General features: G+C 46.2%; 1 pseudogene; it reads right to left on the bottom strand.

Annotated features, from left to right (window-relative positions):
- Positions 1 to 1,000: 1,000 nt before the first annotated feature.
- On the bottom strand, positions 1,001 to 9,496 carry LOC141155349 (uncharacterized; annotated as a pseudogene).
- Positions 9,497 to 17,806: the final 8,310 nt, after the last annotated feature.

The raw sequence follows: 17,806 nt of genomic DNA, 5'->3' as shown, positions 1-17,806 counted from the left end.
TGTATTGCAGTGCCTGAGACCTGACTCTGAGTCAGTGAGATCTAACAGGCCACCGTACCCTGGGGTCATCATATGACCTCAGGGTAACATGGCAATGGTAGGCACCCGCCATTACGAACTCGGGGGGGGGGAGCAATCCTGACAAAGGTGGTCTTTTAACCCCCTTTTAACCACTTAGATTGATAGTTGTATTAAAGGGGTTAATCAGCCCCGATCATTTCCAAAAACCGATTGGACAGATGTTGCAGAGCATCAGCTGTCAACCGCAGGAATTGCGCCCATGGCGGGGCGCTATTCACTTATTCCTGGCCGCCATTTTAAAACGGCGATCCGGAATAAGTTCCTTAACAATTGCAGTTTTAATGCGTATTGGCGGTCATTAAGGGGTTAATAATTTTCTAACACCTACTTGTGTCCATTTAGTTTTAAAAAAATATTTATTCTAATAAAAAATTTGATAGATCTGGTGATTTTCAACGCGGTGATGCCAAATATGTGTATGTGTGTTTTTTTTTATTGTTTTATTTTGAATGGGGTGAAAAGGGGATGATTTAAACTTTTATATATTTTTTAGTTTTTTAATATTTTTAAAAACATTATTATTATTTTTTTTTTACTTTTTGCATGCTTCTATAGTCTTGCCTGATCGGCTCTGCTGCATACAGGTGACAAGCAGATCGCCTGTATGCAGCAGAAATGCTCACTGGCTATGAGCACCGACCACTGAGCAACACATCATCATGTAGCAATTTCAGATATCCAGTGGCACTGAGGTTTCCATTGATGAAGAATGGCCCCACTATCTTTATACCCCATATACCACACCATACCATCAAGATATGAGATGTGCCACAAACAGGAAGTTGATATCACCAACCATTTAATTTAGGTGTATCCATATAAATGGCCCACCCTGTACAAGGGCTGAGGAGGTGAAAGTGACAATGGGGGCCTAATTACAGTGGCCTCGTCAGAGGAGCGCTCTGATAGAGGTCTCATCTTACATGCCCAGGCTGTAACGTACTGTCAAAGAGCCACGAAAGTAAGCTATGGATAAAAAAAGAAAATGTTAAAAGTTAAAGTCCCCTAAAAAATTGTTTGATCCCCCAATTGTGTATGGTATTGTGCGAAGGTCAGCATTACAAACAGCAGGAGAATGAGGAATTGTGGGGGTAAAGGTAAATGACCAGTCTTGACTTGCCGCGCCTTAACCACGTTGCTCACCAACCTTTTATACGTACCAACAAATTTTTGGCATTTGAAGCTTTGGTCGAGCCATTCTGGGGTCACAATATACTTGGCCACAGAGATGGCAGTCAGAAACTTTACAGTTCTTGTGACTTTACTGGCAATCAGGTGGGTGCCCTTCTGTGCGGAGTCTACCACCTCTCCACCAAGAATATATAGTTTCTGAAAGAAGGAAAATATGGGCAGGAAATACATTAATTCATCCTTCAAGCCTGGGTTTCTAATCAGAAAACACTTAGCAGCTGATATCATCCTCTGTGGTGCCAACGCAGGACGACAGTCAGGAACCCGAAAAATGGAAGAAAGAGGCAGCTTATAGAAGATATGTGTAGGATGAGAATCCCTACAATACATCCACTACATTCATTCATTGTGTATGGAGTTTCTGTAATCACAAAGTCTACAAGATAATGGTAATATCCAATATGTCCTGCAAGGGTGCACCTCCAACCCTCCATAGTCAGCGCAACAAAATGTCTACTGGACTAAAAACCAATTAGCAACTCGGCAAGTAATGATCTTAAGACAAAGACATAACTGAATAAATATAATAATAATATTAATATAAGCCTGCCAAACCCCTGCTGTATCTTTCCCTGTTGTTCAGTAATGGATTTTCTCAATCGTCACAAGCTATGAAATGAAGATCTTTGTAATGGTAGAAGGAGGAACGGATTCTTAGCCGAATACTATACCTGGGCGGCTTCGGCTGAACTGCGGGCTCATTCTGTTTAGGTTTCAGTGGAATTCTTCTACTCTGTAAAAAATGGATAAATGTATAACGAGAGAGCTGACTGAAGAACGATCGTTATGTCCAATGTTGCAGTAAGGCAATGGAATAAGACCCACCATTAGCACTTCTGAAGACACTTTCAAAGGAACCTTCCACGCATCTACAGACAGAAAACATTGTGAACATTTCATCATTGGACTCAAGGTGCAGAAAGATGTGAGGACGGATTCTTGTCAATTAGCAACCAAAGACTAGTACCTATTTCTACAGACAGCTGTGACGCAAGACACATGCTTAAAGGGGTTGTCCGGCCACAGGATAGGCCATTAATATGAGATCGGTGGGCGTCCGACAGCCCCATTGATCAGCTATTATTTGTTACAGTGACGGCTGGATGTAAATGCTTTGAATGAAGCTGGAGATGTGCAGTGGTCACTGCCAGGTACTGCTAATATACAGAATAGGCTCTGTACTGTAGTACCTCGCAGCGGACGCTACATATTACATGGAGATGTGCTTTGTAGCTCAGTCAAAGGTGCCTATGTAGCGCCCCGAAGGCTCAGCCGCTACAGGGGTATTGCACCTCAGACCAGAGGTGTGATATTCCACTCCCAGGTAAGGATGGAGAATGGACCAGGGCTCAGTTAGCTGCATGCAGCACACACACCCCATTTCCCAGGGACAGCTCAACGGTGCTCCCACTAGACAGAAGTGCAGGCACGACCGACCATGTCCCTGCTGGAGTGGGGAGGGAGGGGTGGAACACCCAGTGCTGTAGGGGCAGATAGGGGGCGGTTCCTGAGCGTAGATAGGAGCTCATTGGTTGCTGGTCACCTGGGCTCATGGCTAGAGGGAGGTATAAAAGGTGGGCACCATCTTAGAACAGTGTTCAGTCTGTGAGGAGAGGAGAGCTGACAGGGAGCAGCAGCTCAGGCTGAGTGCTGCTCCAGAGGCAGGCCTAGGGAAGAGGCCGGGGCCTGAGAGGAGAAGGAGAAGTGGGCCTAGAGAAGAGGCCGAGGAGGAGGTGAAGGGGAGCTGAGATTCTAGCTCATCTCAGCTCCAAGAGAAAGGAACAGAAGCAGAAAGGAACTGCAAAGAAGGAGAGACAGAGAAACAGAAGGGCTCAGGAACAAGAAGGTGGAAGGGACCCTAAGAACCCACGAGAATCCAGGGTGCAGGGTCAGGCAGATTAAGGGTGCTGGATCCCAAGTTGGTGGAGGAGAAACTACCCTCAGCCAAAGACCGGTCGTCGTGATCATATATTGGTGCGACACCTCATCAAACCTGCTAGGAAGGCACCATATAGGACAGCGGAGGACGGGGCCCACGTTTAACCGCACAGGTCCGCGGCAGCTGGACAAAAGTGGGTCACTGGTGAGGCAGGCCAGAGAAAGGATAAAAGGGGGTCCTGTGCCATGCTCCTGAACTGCCTGGGAGTTGACCGAGCCCCACACCTGGTGGACGCAGCACGGCTCGGGCAGTCATTGCCAGCTGAAGTGACTTGGATATTAACCGTGAGTAAAGACGCTGGACTGCAGTACGTTGTCTGTGTGCTTTTTCGCTCCTCCGGCACTACCGGTACTGGGACTCTCACTACCATCACTCCCAACATCCACTACACTGCCCTGGGGCTGCACTCTTCCCGTGGGGAGTCACATCACCTCAGCTGCACCCATCATCAGTCCCAGCGGACTGCCTTGCAGGAGCGGGTCCTAATAACCGCAATCCACGGGTGGCGTAGTCGGACATTATCTAAAGCACGTAGCAGACTACTATTGGCCTGACCACCCTGAGCCGCGGGACCGGGCCGCCACTACTACTACCCCCATCGTTCCCCTATCGCCCGGATCCGCGTGCCCCACGGCCCAGGGGGCGAGTCACCTACATCCGGCAGCCGCCTAAGCAAATACCAGCTTATAGATATGGGTGCAGAGTGTCGCACCCCAGCTGCTCTCATATTGATGACCTGTGGATAGATCATCAATACTGTAATACTTTCCATGAACACGTATTGTGTAATAGTCATTACAAGCAAAAGTTAATGAGGTATCACTAGCTTATACATTCAGGATGTATATCCTCAGACTATGCCATGAATGTAGTATTGTCTGTATCCTAGACAAAGGACCCCCGCATATCAGGTAGAAAACAAATTAACAGGTGGTCTCATACATCCGTGAACCGCTCTATTCAGTTGTATAAGAGTCAGTGAAATAGCCAAGTACGCCAAGCTTGTATGTTTCCATAACTCTCACAGAAGTGATAGGACAGAGCCACGCACGTGTGCCACCTCTCCATTCATTCTCCATCCATTTGTGTCAGACACGTCACCAGGCGGACCCACGATCTGGAGATACATGTTGGTCCCAGATGTGTGTTTTAAATCAGACAACAGAAATATAAGAAGACATCTTACCGAGCAGATTTGACACAAGATATGATGCAGGAGCAAGTGGGTCCTTTAGGTTAAACATTGTGTATCAGCCATTTTGAATTTGTCTTAAACCCTCAAAATTTCCAAAAAGAATGTCACAGAGCCACAGGGCGTTGACACAGGTATCCTCCATTCTTTGCCTTTCTCATATTTCATACCAGTGGGCCTAAATTACAAAACAATGTAAATCCCAGGATGCAACTCCAGGGTGACACATAACGTCTACTATATGGAATGTAACTGGTGATGTAAAAAACAGTCCGTAGGCGACGAGGATCATCTCACTTACTCTTTACAGATGAGAACCGCGATGCTGCGGCAGAGATACCCTGTGTACCTGGCACCTGCCACAGCGGCCATAAGCTTGAAGTCATCTCTATCACTATTGACAAATCCGGTGACAGAAATGATCTGGAAAGAAATATAAAATAATGTTATGATGGGACAATTATTCTTACTTTTTTTAACCCATTCCCAATGTACTTTTATGAAGACCTGCCTTTAATGGTGCTGTACATAGCTAAAGTTATCGGACAATCACAGGTTCAAGTCCTCTAAAGGGACTAATAAATAAAGTACCACACAATGAACATCATAAAAACAAAACCCAAAAAAACAATAATGGAAAAATGTTGTTTTTTTTTTCCTAATTTCACCACACTTGAATTTTCTTCCACGTTTTCCAGAATGCTGAATGATAAAATGAAGGGCGGCATTCAAAACTAAAATGCGTCTTGCAAAAAAACAAGCTGTCGTATGGCTTTATGTGGATGGAAGAATAAATAAAAGTTATGGCTCTTAGAAATGGAGGAAAAAAACACAAGTACATTGCATAACGTCTAGAGTAGCATTTACTTACAGAGTATGGCTTCCTTACATGTTAAGAACAAGGCTTTCCTCCTGGTGGAAATGCCACTGGAAAGTGGAGAGTTTGATGAGGCGGCACCATTTTCTTCTTCAAGACCGTGCTCAGCCAGTGAGCGGTGATGCATCGCCTCCTCTCCTTTATTGCCTATAAATGACAGAATCAGATTGCTTATACAGTCCCCCCAACCGCATAAAACATTTAACTCATCAGGTTACTCAAGTTTCCATTTAAAATGAACCCCAAGTAGGAGATAATTTGCAAATCGGTGGGGTCCAAGTGCTAATGATCCTGAGAGAGGAGCTTTGAACTGCAAGCATTCTCTATGGGACGGCTGGAGATAGCAGACTACACCGCAAACTCCACCACAAACTAGTAGAAATGCTAATGAAACCATGGAAGACATTGAGGAATGATATCACAAATCACACTAAACCCACCCGTTTCCAAGTTGCTCCGGATAATCAGCGATTGCAAACACACAGCCCATCTCACAGTAATCTTCAGGAACTGAAAGTTCAAAGATAGACCCATAAATGAAAGGGAAAAATGCATCATCAGAAAAATGACTACCAAGTTTTTATTACAGTTTGATTGTGATGTGACTATCACAAAAGAAATAAATCTGGAAATATTGCAGTTATCAGACTAGCGATTGTAGCACACATACAGCTGACATTCCCGGCTTCTGTAGCTCGCTTATCAGATTTACTGTGTAGACTGGGACAGATTAGGCAGAGTTATCTCACAGATGGAATATTTAATAACAGCTCTATGAGGAGCCCTGTTGCTTTGCCGCTCTGGGGCTCTTGGTTCAAATCCCACAGAGGACAACATCTAGCAAGGAGTTTATATACTGTATATTCTCCCTGTGTTTGTGTGGGTTTGCTCCGAGTACTCCAATTTCCTTCCACAATCCAAAGACATAGTAATAGAGAATTTAGATTACTAAGCCCAGTGGAGACAATGATTATGATATCTGGAAAGCGCTGTGGAATATGAAGGCGCCATAGAAGTAAAATAAAGAATTATTCTGCTGCATGCCTAATTAGAGAATGATGGCCATAGGGGACATACAAACAGAGATTAGTGGCGTTGCTGTAGTGCAGGAAAACCTGACATATAGTAAAATCACCTGTAGTAAAAAAAAGAAAAAGTCTAATTAGCTTACTATCCAGTGATGGGTCGTGTCCGTGAAGTTGATGAGATTGGGGTGGCTGTTGATTAGGTGTCTGGGGTTGCACTTGCTGTATCTGTCCCAGTTGCTGTTGCATCTGATTTTGCATTTGCCGCTGCTGTAAACCTTGGAGACGCTGCTGTTGAAGTTGCTATTGTAACTTCTGAAGAATGTGTTTCTGCTGCTAAGCTTGTTGGGCTTGGAGTGGGGGCTGAGGAAGGGTCTCTGGAAAGTGTAGAGTTCAATGAGGTGGCACCATTTTTTTCTTCTTCAAGACCGTGTTCAGCCAGTGAGCGGTGATGCATCGCCTCCTCTCCTTTACTGCCTATAAATGACAGAATCAGATTGCTTATATAGTCCCCCCAACAGCATAAAACATTTAAGTCATCAGGTTACTCAAGTTTCCATTTAAAATGAACCCCAAGTAGGTGATAATTTGCAAATCCGTGGGGTCCAAGTGCTAATGATCCTGAGAGAGGAGCTTTGAACTGCAAGCATTCTCTATGGGACGGCTGGAGATAGCAGACTACACCGCAAGGCTAACCAGCAAATCAGTGGCGGCAATATCAAAGGAACTCTGACCAATCTGCTAGATAACATCTATCCTTTGGTGGTTTTAATGATGGAAATCATCCTTTAAGACTGTGAAATTTAAAGAAATCTTCTCTGTGTATCTCAGGAGCTCAGCCGTGTCCTCACCTCACTTTTCTGTGTCTGCCTGTAATAGGAGCTTCACTCATTTGCAATAAGGTATAAACATTTCTCCCTGCCTTGCTTAGCTCAGGCAGCCCCGTCAGCTGTTTCCTAGCCAAAAACAGAATATTTCTTGGGCCGCTTCATTGGGGGACACATGAACCATGGCTGTATGCTGCTGGCACCAAGAAACTGACACTAAGAATTACAAAGGTCGGCCCCTCCCCTGCAGACTACACTCACCTGAAACTGCACAAGAGGATGGTGCTGCTGCGGGGTCTGATGGTGCTGCTGCGGGGTCTGATGGGACTGCTGCGGGGTCTGATGGGACTGCTGCGGGGTCTGATGGGGCTGCTGCGTGGTCTGATGGGGCTGCTGCGGGGTCTGATGGGACTGCTGCGGGGTCTGATGGGACTGCTGCGGGGTCTGATGGGACTGCTGCGTGGTCTGATGGTGCTGCTGCGGGGTCTGATGGGACTGCTGCGTGGTCTGATGGGACTGCTGCGGGGTCTGATGGGACTGCTGCGGGGTCTGATGGGACTGCTGCGTGGTCTGATGGGACTGCTGCGTGGTCTGATGGGGCTGCTGCGGGGTCTGATGGGACTGCTGCGTGGTCTGATGGGACTGCTGCGGGGTCTGATGGGGCTGCTGCGTGGTCTGATGGGGCTGCTGCGGGGTCTGATGGGACTGCTGCGGGGTCTGATGGGACTGCTGCGGGGTCTGATGGTGCTGCTGCGGGGTCTGATGGTGCTGCTGCGGGGTCTGATGGGACTGCTGCGGGGTCTGATGGTGCTGCTGCGGGGTCTGATGGGACTGCTGCGGGGTCTGATGGTGCTGCTGCGGGGTCTGATGGTGCTGCTGCGGGGTCTGATGGGACTGCTGCGGGGTCTGATGGTGCTGCTGCGGGGTCTGATGGTGCTGCTGCGGGGTCTGATGGGACTGCTGCGGGGTCTGATGGGACGGCTGCTGTAATAGTTGTGGATCTTCTGGCATTAGGGATTTCATCTGATTGAACAACATGGCATATGGATGTCCTTGCTGGGGATGGCTGTCTTGTTCTAAGGTTTTGGTGGAACCAGACAGCGTTTGTAAAAGCTAAGGAAGAATGAGAACAAGTTAGAGACAAGAAGAGATCTATACAGATATAAAGTACTGTGCAAAAGATTGGCCTGGACCAGTTGCTTAAATGGTTTGTCCTGTCTGTGTGACTAAAGACTTATGAATCCCCTCAGCGATTGCCAGTTTCTGAGCCGGGAATGGCAGTAATGATGCATGACATCGCTCCATACATTAGACAGCCGTGCCCAATAGACAGGTTCTGCCCAGAAGCATGAATAATGTGACATCATATGACTTTTATATAGGTATACCAGAACTGGACCTATCCCCCCACACCTCAGTTTTTCCCCCCACCCTTTAAATTCCGGATGACTTGTTCATTATTAAGCTACATATTCCATATTGACCCCATACAGGTTACTCAAATGTTCGCTGGTAACTTGAGTTGTGATCATTTCACTGTCTTTGTCTATTTACTGGTTATCACTTGTATGAAATCTTTTGCTGTAACTAATTTATACAAAATAATAGTAAAAATGATTAAAGAAAATAATATTTTTTGTAGAAGAAATACAAAACAATGATAAAAAGTAATGAAAAAATAATAAATAGAAATTTGGAAAATATTGTTCCATGGTACCAAAGTCATTATTAGTTGTACCAGCAGGTGTTTTACATCACCCCCTGATGCCACAGTGGAGCCGGTCAATGCCTCACACCTTAAAACCAGTAGGGTGACAGCCATGACAGGACTTGTAGTGCCTTGAAATGGTCTTGAGCACAGAGATGTCATGAATCTCATGTGCTGCCTGGATATCTGACATGCTCCCTGGTCCGTATATACAGAGTTCCCGGGAAGTTAAACTTACATAAGTAAATAACGTGTAGAGCTACATAATTTTTTTTTGCATCTGCAGAATCAAATGTAAAAGACCCAATGATGTTTTTACATGCAATATAATCTCTGCAGGGGAACGACCCCATCTTTGGTCTCCTGCATACAGTATTGAATAGTCTGATTGGTCTGGCCACATAGTGGCCCCTAACCAGCAAATCCTTTAAGTTTTTAATCCTTCTATTTGTCAATAAGGGAACTTCAGGAAGTGTCAGAGCCAATGGTGGGTCAGTTTTTAGGATAGACCAATGTTTTTGCAAAATGTCACAATGACCTCCCATTGAGAATTATAAGTGGAAATAAATCTCAATGTGGGATCACTCTGTGTTTTTTTTTCAAAGTGGAGGTCAATAAATTCAAGCAGGGTGCAGATTTACCACAGCGATAGCCATATTTGATAGATATTTGGCTCAAGGTTATAGCAAAATAGTTCTTTCAGATCATCTGCTTGTCTCAAAACTTTTCTCAGAGGAACAGATCCTCCTTATCTTCAGGAACTGATCAGTGGGAATGGCCTGTATAATCGATCTAATATGGGCTGAAGATGTGTGCAATAATGAATTATCTGATGTCTCCTTTCTGAAGACATCCGTTTGTATTAGGCCAACCCCTGATGCTTTGAGTTGGATAGCCAAAAAATCAATTTGTTGATTTTGAAACCTGTACGTGAGCCTGATATTGGAGTCATTGCGGTTCAGCACAGTCATGAAATCTTTATGTTCCATTTTGGTGCCCTGCCAAATTATAAGCAGGTCAACAATGTACCTGTACCAACAATGCACATGGGAAGCAGCCTGGGGGTCACTGTGAAAAATCTCCCTCGCCCATAGGCCTGAGAAAGAGATTTGCATACGATGGCGCAGAGGCCGTGCCCATGGCAGTGCCTTGCTTCTGTAAAAAGAATCTATCTTTGAATGTAAAATAATTATGCGTCCTCCTACCTCCCCTCCTATACACACACCTACCTGCCCTCATCAGCGTATAATTCTGTGCTTTTTCATAGAAATCAAACTCATTTGTGACCACCCGATTGTTTATATGATAATCAATCAACACTTAAGATGATACTGATTAGTGTTTGTAAATGTTAAAATCTTTAAATAAATAAATTATACTTACGTTTTCTTTAATCAGCCATGGTGCTGCTGAAGCAGCAGACAAACGCTCTGAGGAGCCTAATGTTTAGAATGGAGAAAAAAGGACGGGAAGATCAGTGAATTTGGAAAACGGGAACTGAAAAGCGAAACGCTTTTCTCTCACTATGGGACATAGTTAGAAAAATAGATTGACAAATCACAGCTGACATGAACCATAACTACCATTACCCCGATTGCCATTACATCAGGGTAATCGGGAAAAGCTGGGCAAAATGCTAGAATTGTCGCATGTAATGTGATGCACCACTTCTGGGGCAGCTGCGGGCTGGTATTTTTAGTTTGGAAGGGCCCAATAACGATGGACCTTCCCAGCCTGATAATATCAGCTCACAGTGGTCGGCTTTACCTTTGCTGGTTATCAAAAATAGGGGAGACCCCACGTAATTTTTTTAAATCATTTATTTATTAGGTTAAACAAGGCTAAACACCCTTTGTGCCAGATGAAAGGCACTAAAGGGTGAAAGTTTATTATATATAGGAGGCTTGTGATATGAAATATGTACTGTATAGGATATCTATCTATTCTGAGGGTTCTGGCTGTGAATTTATTGTACTTGGCTGATTACATTTCGTGGTTCCTTTGAGATGTGTGCGTAAATATCGGATGGCATATGCATGGTCCGTGTGCCGGCCAAGTTTTTTTCTCGCACCCATTGACTTGCATTGTGAGTCTCGGCCGATATATAAGACCATACGCAGATCAGCACTGACTCATTGCATAACATTGGTCGGAGTGAAATGTGATGGTTTCTCGCATTGTGCTCCTCTGTATTACATGTCAGTGTGAACGAGCCCTAAGTGTAACAGCGTGTCACATACAACAATGGGGGAAGCTTTTACTTACGTTGGTGGATGGCTGACATTTGCTTTTTTGTCGCTTCTGCTGCTGGAGAAATAGAAGAAATTATCACAAATAAATACCATGTAAAATAATAATCAGGAACAAATCCTAGTCCCATAGGGACACAGACAATACACATAATGTATGACCGGTCTCATATACTTCCCCACATGATATAGATAGATGGCATTGCTAATTATTAGCTCATTGCATAAATATCACATTCACTTGTAAGGCGACTGATCTTCTTCCTCTGTAACTACCAGGATGAATCAATGTATAATTTTACATCTAGAAGACAGCAATTAGGACATAAGGGCTCGTCCAATTGTGAGAAGGGTTAAAATACCTACATGTTTTTGACAAGGGTCCTGTTCTCTCTTCTAAAACATTTGGGCATCCACCATTTACGTTTGGGGCTTAAAAAATCCAAACAAACAAGTTGAGAGTCAGACAGTTCACATTATCATTCTGATCAGTCTATAGGATCTATACAGAGATATTGTCCTGTGTAATGTCCTGCGCTTATGTCACAATATGGCGTCATCCTTCACAAGTCCAAGGCTCCAGTGGAGTAAATGCCGCCATGATTGCTCTGATTACTTACGGGATTGGCGCTGTGTCGGCCCACGCTGTCTTTACTTCATATCTATAATAAAAATGACGTTTTCATTAGAAACAGAGACACTTAGAAAATATCCTCTGTATAGTGTGTCTCCTAAATATATGCAATGACTGAAGTAGTAGCGATCAGGGGCAGTTATAGAGAGTTAGTAGATAAAAAACAGATGAGCAACAATGGACGCCATGAACTTCACTTCTATCTATGTAAGAACCTTTACATCCGCAGGTGAAAACTTCAGAACAAACGACTGGAGGGCTTCTGACCTCACTGGTCTTATGTATTCCTCACAGAATATTTGCACTAAAGGGGTAAACGGGCAGATAGGAGTCACTGATTTCTGTGACCACATTCCATTTATTGCTCCTTTTGTGACTTTATGTTCAATATCTCATCTATCCACAACGGACATTCATTGACTCCATTACAGAGGAAGAACTACAGCTATGTATATTGTAAGATGGCCGTGGGACAGGTCCACAAAGGGAGATATGTATCATCGAGGTTGGTAGCCTCAGTGATTTAAGCCTGGAAAGGCAGGTTCCAGCACATATAGTGCTGAGAGAGTTAATAGGGTGTGTCTAGGGCCGGTTTTACGAGCAGTTAGTTAGATGGGAATCCACATATCCCCATCCTGGGGCGTGGTACAGAAGTCCAGCTGTATCATTGGGGTGGTGTGTGCAAGGTGACGAGACCTTGCTTGTGTGGCTCAGTGTCAGCTGGAGGCTGAGTGAAGCTCTGACGTATAATCGTGTGATCCCGTGTGATATGTAGGCTGTTTATTTTCTGTTTTGGTGCTGTTATACCTTTTGGACCCAGAAGAGGCAGTTTTCGTTTGTTAACCCAGACGGTTTATGGACATTTAATAAACCGCACGTTTGTTATGAACCAAGTATAATAGAAACACGTCACCACTTCTGTATTTTTCATCCACTCCTGGTTTTGGCTTACAAATACTGATGGAAAATACTGACCAAATACTGAACGTGTGAATGTGGCCTTAGAGTGGGTTAACTTCTGACAGCCATTGACACCTCCCCTCCTACGTAAGATGCAATTGTGGTGTGGCGATCGTTATTATGGCAGCCAGGAACCTTCTGGAGGCCTCCATGTCTGCCATGTGAAATCTACTATAAGCCTCAGCCTGAGCCCTCTTCAGTCTGTACCAGGCTGTAAGGCTATGTGCCCACAACGCAGAAATGCTCCGGATATTTCCCTGAGTGTTTCTGCATCTCTCTGGCAGAAAAAAAACCATGCAGATTGTACATGCGGATTGTACATGCGGATTGTACATGCGGATTGCGCATGCGGATTGCGCATGCGGATTGCACATGCGGATTGTACATGCGGATTGTACATGAGGATTGTACATGCGGATTGCGCATGCGGATTGCGCATGCGGATTGCACATGCGGATTGCACATGAGGATTGTACATGCGGATTGTGCATGCGGATTGCGCATGCGGATTGCGCATGCGGATTGCACATGCGGATTGCACATGCGGATTGTACATGCGGATTGTACACGCGGATTGTACATACGGATTGTACATGCGGATTGTACACGCGGATTGTACATGCGGATTGTACATGCGGATTGTACATGCGGTGTCACGGGTGTGTTGCCACGAAGATCGTCACGAGTACACAGCCTGACTTCTCGCAGCTTTTCATTCAGACTTACAGAGCGGATCGTGGTGTTTGGAGTTGCTGAGATAAGTGTATTTGGAAGTGTGTTTTCCCTTTCCTCGCTTTATCATTTATCTCCTTTCCCGTTGGTGTTCCCTCTGTTGTAGTTGTTTAGAAGTTGTATGCAAGGTGGTTTTGGTTTTTCCCTTGTACTGTCTCGTTCGTCTAAATACTGTGTGTGGGCATATTATTTCTGGTTCCCTATTGTTGTGATCGGGGTCCTTCTCAGGACTAGATTACTTAGGTGCAGGGATCCTCAGAAGGTAGGGGTTACGCTGGCGGCCTGGACCTCTGTACCTTTAACAGTACCTCCAGGATGAGGGATTAGTCAGGGCCCCAGCTTAGGGTCAGCTTAGGCCCCCTACCTCCAGTATTCTGTGACAGTGTGACATTTTCACCGACCATCTTAGTTTTTCTCCAGCTACCATGGATCCAGTAGCCGGTCTAGCTCGGCAATTGCAGAGTTTGTCCATGGGGCTGGCGGACGTTAGGTCCAAGGTTTTGCATCCTCTGGAGCAAGCCGGACCAGAACCTAAAGTAGCTCTCCCTGACAGGTTCACTGGGGGGCGGGACAAGTTTTTTGTTTTCCGGGAGGCATGCAAATTGTACTTTCGGCTGCGGCCTCGGTCATCGGGCAGTGAAGAACAAAGGGTGGGAATTGTCATCTCGCTCCTACAAGGGGACCCACAATCTTGGGCGTTCTCTCTTCCCCCAAGCTCCCCGGTTCTCCAGTCAGTGGATAGGTTTTTCGCTGCTCTGGGACTCGTATATGATGACCCAGATCGGATCTCCCTTGCTGAGTCTAAGTTACGTAGGATTCAGCAGGGAGATCGTCCGGCGGAGGAATTCTGTTCGGAGTTCCGTAGGTGGGCCACGGACACCCAGTGGAATGACCCGGCTCTTAGGAGCCAGTTTTGTCATGGTTTATCCGACAAATTACAGGATGTGTTGGCACAGTATGACTCTCCCGCGTCACTGGAAGCCGCTATGGCCCTTGCTATTCGCGTTGACAGACGGCTTCGGGAGAGGTGCGGGATAACTCTACCCCCTGTAATGTCTCCACCTCCTACAAGGTCCCCTCATATGGTGGTTCCCCTGGTCAGTCCGGAGGAGCCTATGCAATTAGGAGGGACATCATTTCGGGGAAGGGGACCGGTGGTGCGCCATAAGACAGGAAGGTGTTTTCTCTGCGGGAAAAAGGGACATTTTATTGGGGGGTGTCCATCCCGTCCCTTGCAGAGTAAAGAGTCGTCGAAAAAACTGTTGATCCCAGGTTGTGTGGTGGACGGCAATCTGGGAGTAGGTATTTCGTCCCTAGGTTCGTCTCAGTTTCTCGTACCGGCGGAGGTGGTGGTGGGTACGAGAACTGAGAGGATATCTGTTCTTCTGGATAGTGGGGCCGGGGCTAATCTGGTTGATGCTCGGTTTGCCCGGGTTCAAGGTATGCGATTGAGTGAGTTGGCTAAACCCATCCCCATATTCTCGATCGATGCCAGACCTCTCGGTCAGGGAAGTTTTTTGCAAGCTGTGCATGGCGTAAAACTTCAAGTGGGGGCAATACATAAAGAACTGTTGTCTTGCTACGTGTTGGAGGGTCTTCCCACTCCTATAGTGTTGGGCCTTCCTTGGTTAGCTAAGCATAACCCGGTTATTAATTGGCAAACCAGAGAGATAAGCCAATGGAGTAAATTCTGTAATAAAAACTGCATGAACACGGTCATCGGTGCGGTTACTCCTTGGGTCTTACCTCCATTTCTGGCGGACTTTGAGGATGTATTCTCGGAGAATGGGTGTCAGGAACTACCTCCTCATCGCGTGTATGACTGTTCTGTAAAACTGCTCCCTGAGGCCAAGTTACCTAAAGCTAGGTTGTATAACCTTTCTGGTCCTGAGAGGCAGGCCATGAAGGATTATATTTCTGAAAGTCTGGCTAAGGGGCATATTAGACCTTCATCTTCTCCGGTGGCCGCGGGGTTCTTCTTTGTTAAGAAGAAAGATGGAGGCCTACGCCCTTGCCTGGATTTCCGTGAACTTAATCGGATTACGGTCCGAGATCCGTATCCGCTCCCACTTATTCCCGATCTCTTTAATCAGATCGTGGGCGCCAAATGGTTCTCTAAGTTGGATCTCAGGGGGGCGTACAATCTGATTAGGATGAAGGAGGGGGATGAGTGGAAGACGGCTTTTAACACTCCGGAGGGGCATTATGAGAACCTTGTCATGCCATTCGGTCTGACTAATGCCCCGGCGGTGTTTCAACACTTTGTTAATGATATTTTTCGCCACCTGGTGGGACAGTTTGTTGTCATATATCTGGATGATATCTTAATTTACTCGCCGGATCTGGTGTCTCATCAGGAGCACGTTAGACAGGTGTTACAGATCTTGCGGGATAATAAACTGTATGCCAAGTGGGAAAAGTGTGTGTTCGCCGTACAGGAACTCCAGTTTTTAGGCTTCCTGGTTTCAGCGTCCGGTTTTCGTATGGACCCTGGGAAAGTGCGGGCAGTTCTTGAGTGGGATCGGCCGGAGAATCTTAAGGCACTACAACGTTTCCTGGGGTTTGCTAACTATTACCGGAAGTTCATTCGTAATTTCTCGTCCATGGTTAAGCCTCTCACAGACATGACTAAAAAGGGGACGGATTTTTCTAGGTGGTCTGACAAGGCTTGTCAAGCATTCTCCTCCTTGAAAAAATGTTTTGCCTCGGCACCCATACTCATTCAACCTGATGCGTCTCAGCCATTCTTTGTAGAGGTAGACGCTTCCGAGGTAGGGGTGGGAGCAGTATTGTCACAGGGTTCGTCCCCTGGTAAGTGGCATCCGTGCGCCTTTTTCTCTAAAAAATTGTCGTCCGCTGAGAGGAATTACGATGTCGGCAATAGGGAACTCTTGGCCATTAAGTTAGCTTTTGAGGAGTGGCGCCATTTTTTGGAGGGGGCAGTTCATCCGGTCACCGTCATCACCGATCACAAGAACCTGCTATATCTGGAGTCCGCTAAACGTCTGAATCCCAGACAAGCTAGGTGGTCATTGTTTTTTACCAGGTTTAATTTCGTCGTTACATATCGTCCTGGGTCTAAAAATGTAAAGGCGGATGCCTTATCTCGTAGTTTCCCTGGGGCCGGGAATACGGACGACCCGATTCCTATTCTTCAGGAGGGGGTGGTGGTTTCGGCAGTATGCTCTGAGCTGGAGGAGGAGATATTGGAGGCTCAGGGGGACGCCCCTGTTGGACCTCCGGGGAGACTGTTCGTTCCAGATCAGTTGCGACAAAAGGTGATCGAGGCACACCATAACTCAGTTTTTGCAGGACACCCGGGGAGTAAAGCAACTGTGGATCTCCTCTCGCGTCGGTTTTGGTGGCCTAACTTACATAAAGAGGTGGTAACTTTTGTCGCGTCCTGTGGGGTTTGTGCGCGCTCTAAGACCTCACATACCCGTCCGTCTGGGGCCCTTTTACCTTTGAAGATCCCGGAGCGTCCTTGGACTCATCTGTCTATGGACTTTATTACGGACCTCCCTCCGTCTTCGGGTAAAACGGTCATACTCGTTGTAGTGGACAGGTTCAGCAAGATGGCACATTTTATCGCTCTTCCGGCTCTCCCTAATGCTAAAACTCTTGCGCAGGTGTTCATTGGGGAGATTGTGAGGCTTCACGGGGTACCCTCCGAGGTGGTGTCTGATCGGGGGTCTCAGTTTGTGTCCAAGTTCTGGAAGGCGTTTTGTGCACGGCGGGGGATGCATTTGTCATTCTCGTCGGCTTTTCATCCTCAGACCAATGGTCAGACGGAACGTATGAACCAGAGCTTGGAGACATATCTTCGGTGTTTTGTGTCAGAGAACCAGGAGGACTGGGCTTCTTTCCTACCTCTGGCAGAGTTTGCTCTCAATAATAGGCGGAGCGAGTCCACTGGTAAGTCCCCGTTTTTTGGGGCATATGGTTTTCACCCCCAGTTTTGTACTTTCAGTAGGGGGGGCTCTTCGGGGGTTCCGGAGGAGGAACGATTTTCCTCATCTCTCGCTTCAGTATGGAGAGGGGTGCTGAAGAATCTGAATACTATGGGGAACCGATACAAACGTATGGCTGATAGGAGGAGAGTGTCTGGTCCGGACCTAAGTGTGAACGATCAGGTATGGTTGTCTACCAGGAATATTAAACTTAAGGTTCCCTCCTGGAAACTGGGTCCCAGGTTCATCGGGCCGTACAGAATCAGTTCTGTTATTAATCCGGTGGCATTCCGTCTTGACCTCCCCCCTACGTTTAAAATTCACAACGTGTTTCACAGATCATTGCTTAAGAGGTATGTGGCGCCGGTGGTACCGTCACCTTTACCTCCCCCTCCTGTGGTTGTCAATGGTAACTTGGAGTTCCAGGTATCGAGGGTCATT

Source organism: Phyllobates terribilis, unplaced genomic scaffold (genome assembly GCF_046119375.1).
Source record: "Phyllobates terribilis strain yellow unplaced genomic scaffold, ASM4611937v1 Scaffold_7__3_contigs__length_470593459, whole genome shotgun sequence".
Classification (NCBI taxonomy): domain Eukaryota; kingdom Metazoa; phylum Chordata; class Amphibia; order Anura; family Dendrobatidae; genus Phyllobates; species Phyllobates terribilis.
This window is presented reverse-complemented; position numbering and strand designations above follow the sequence as displayed.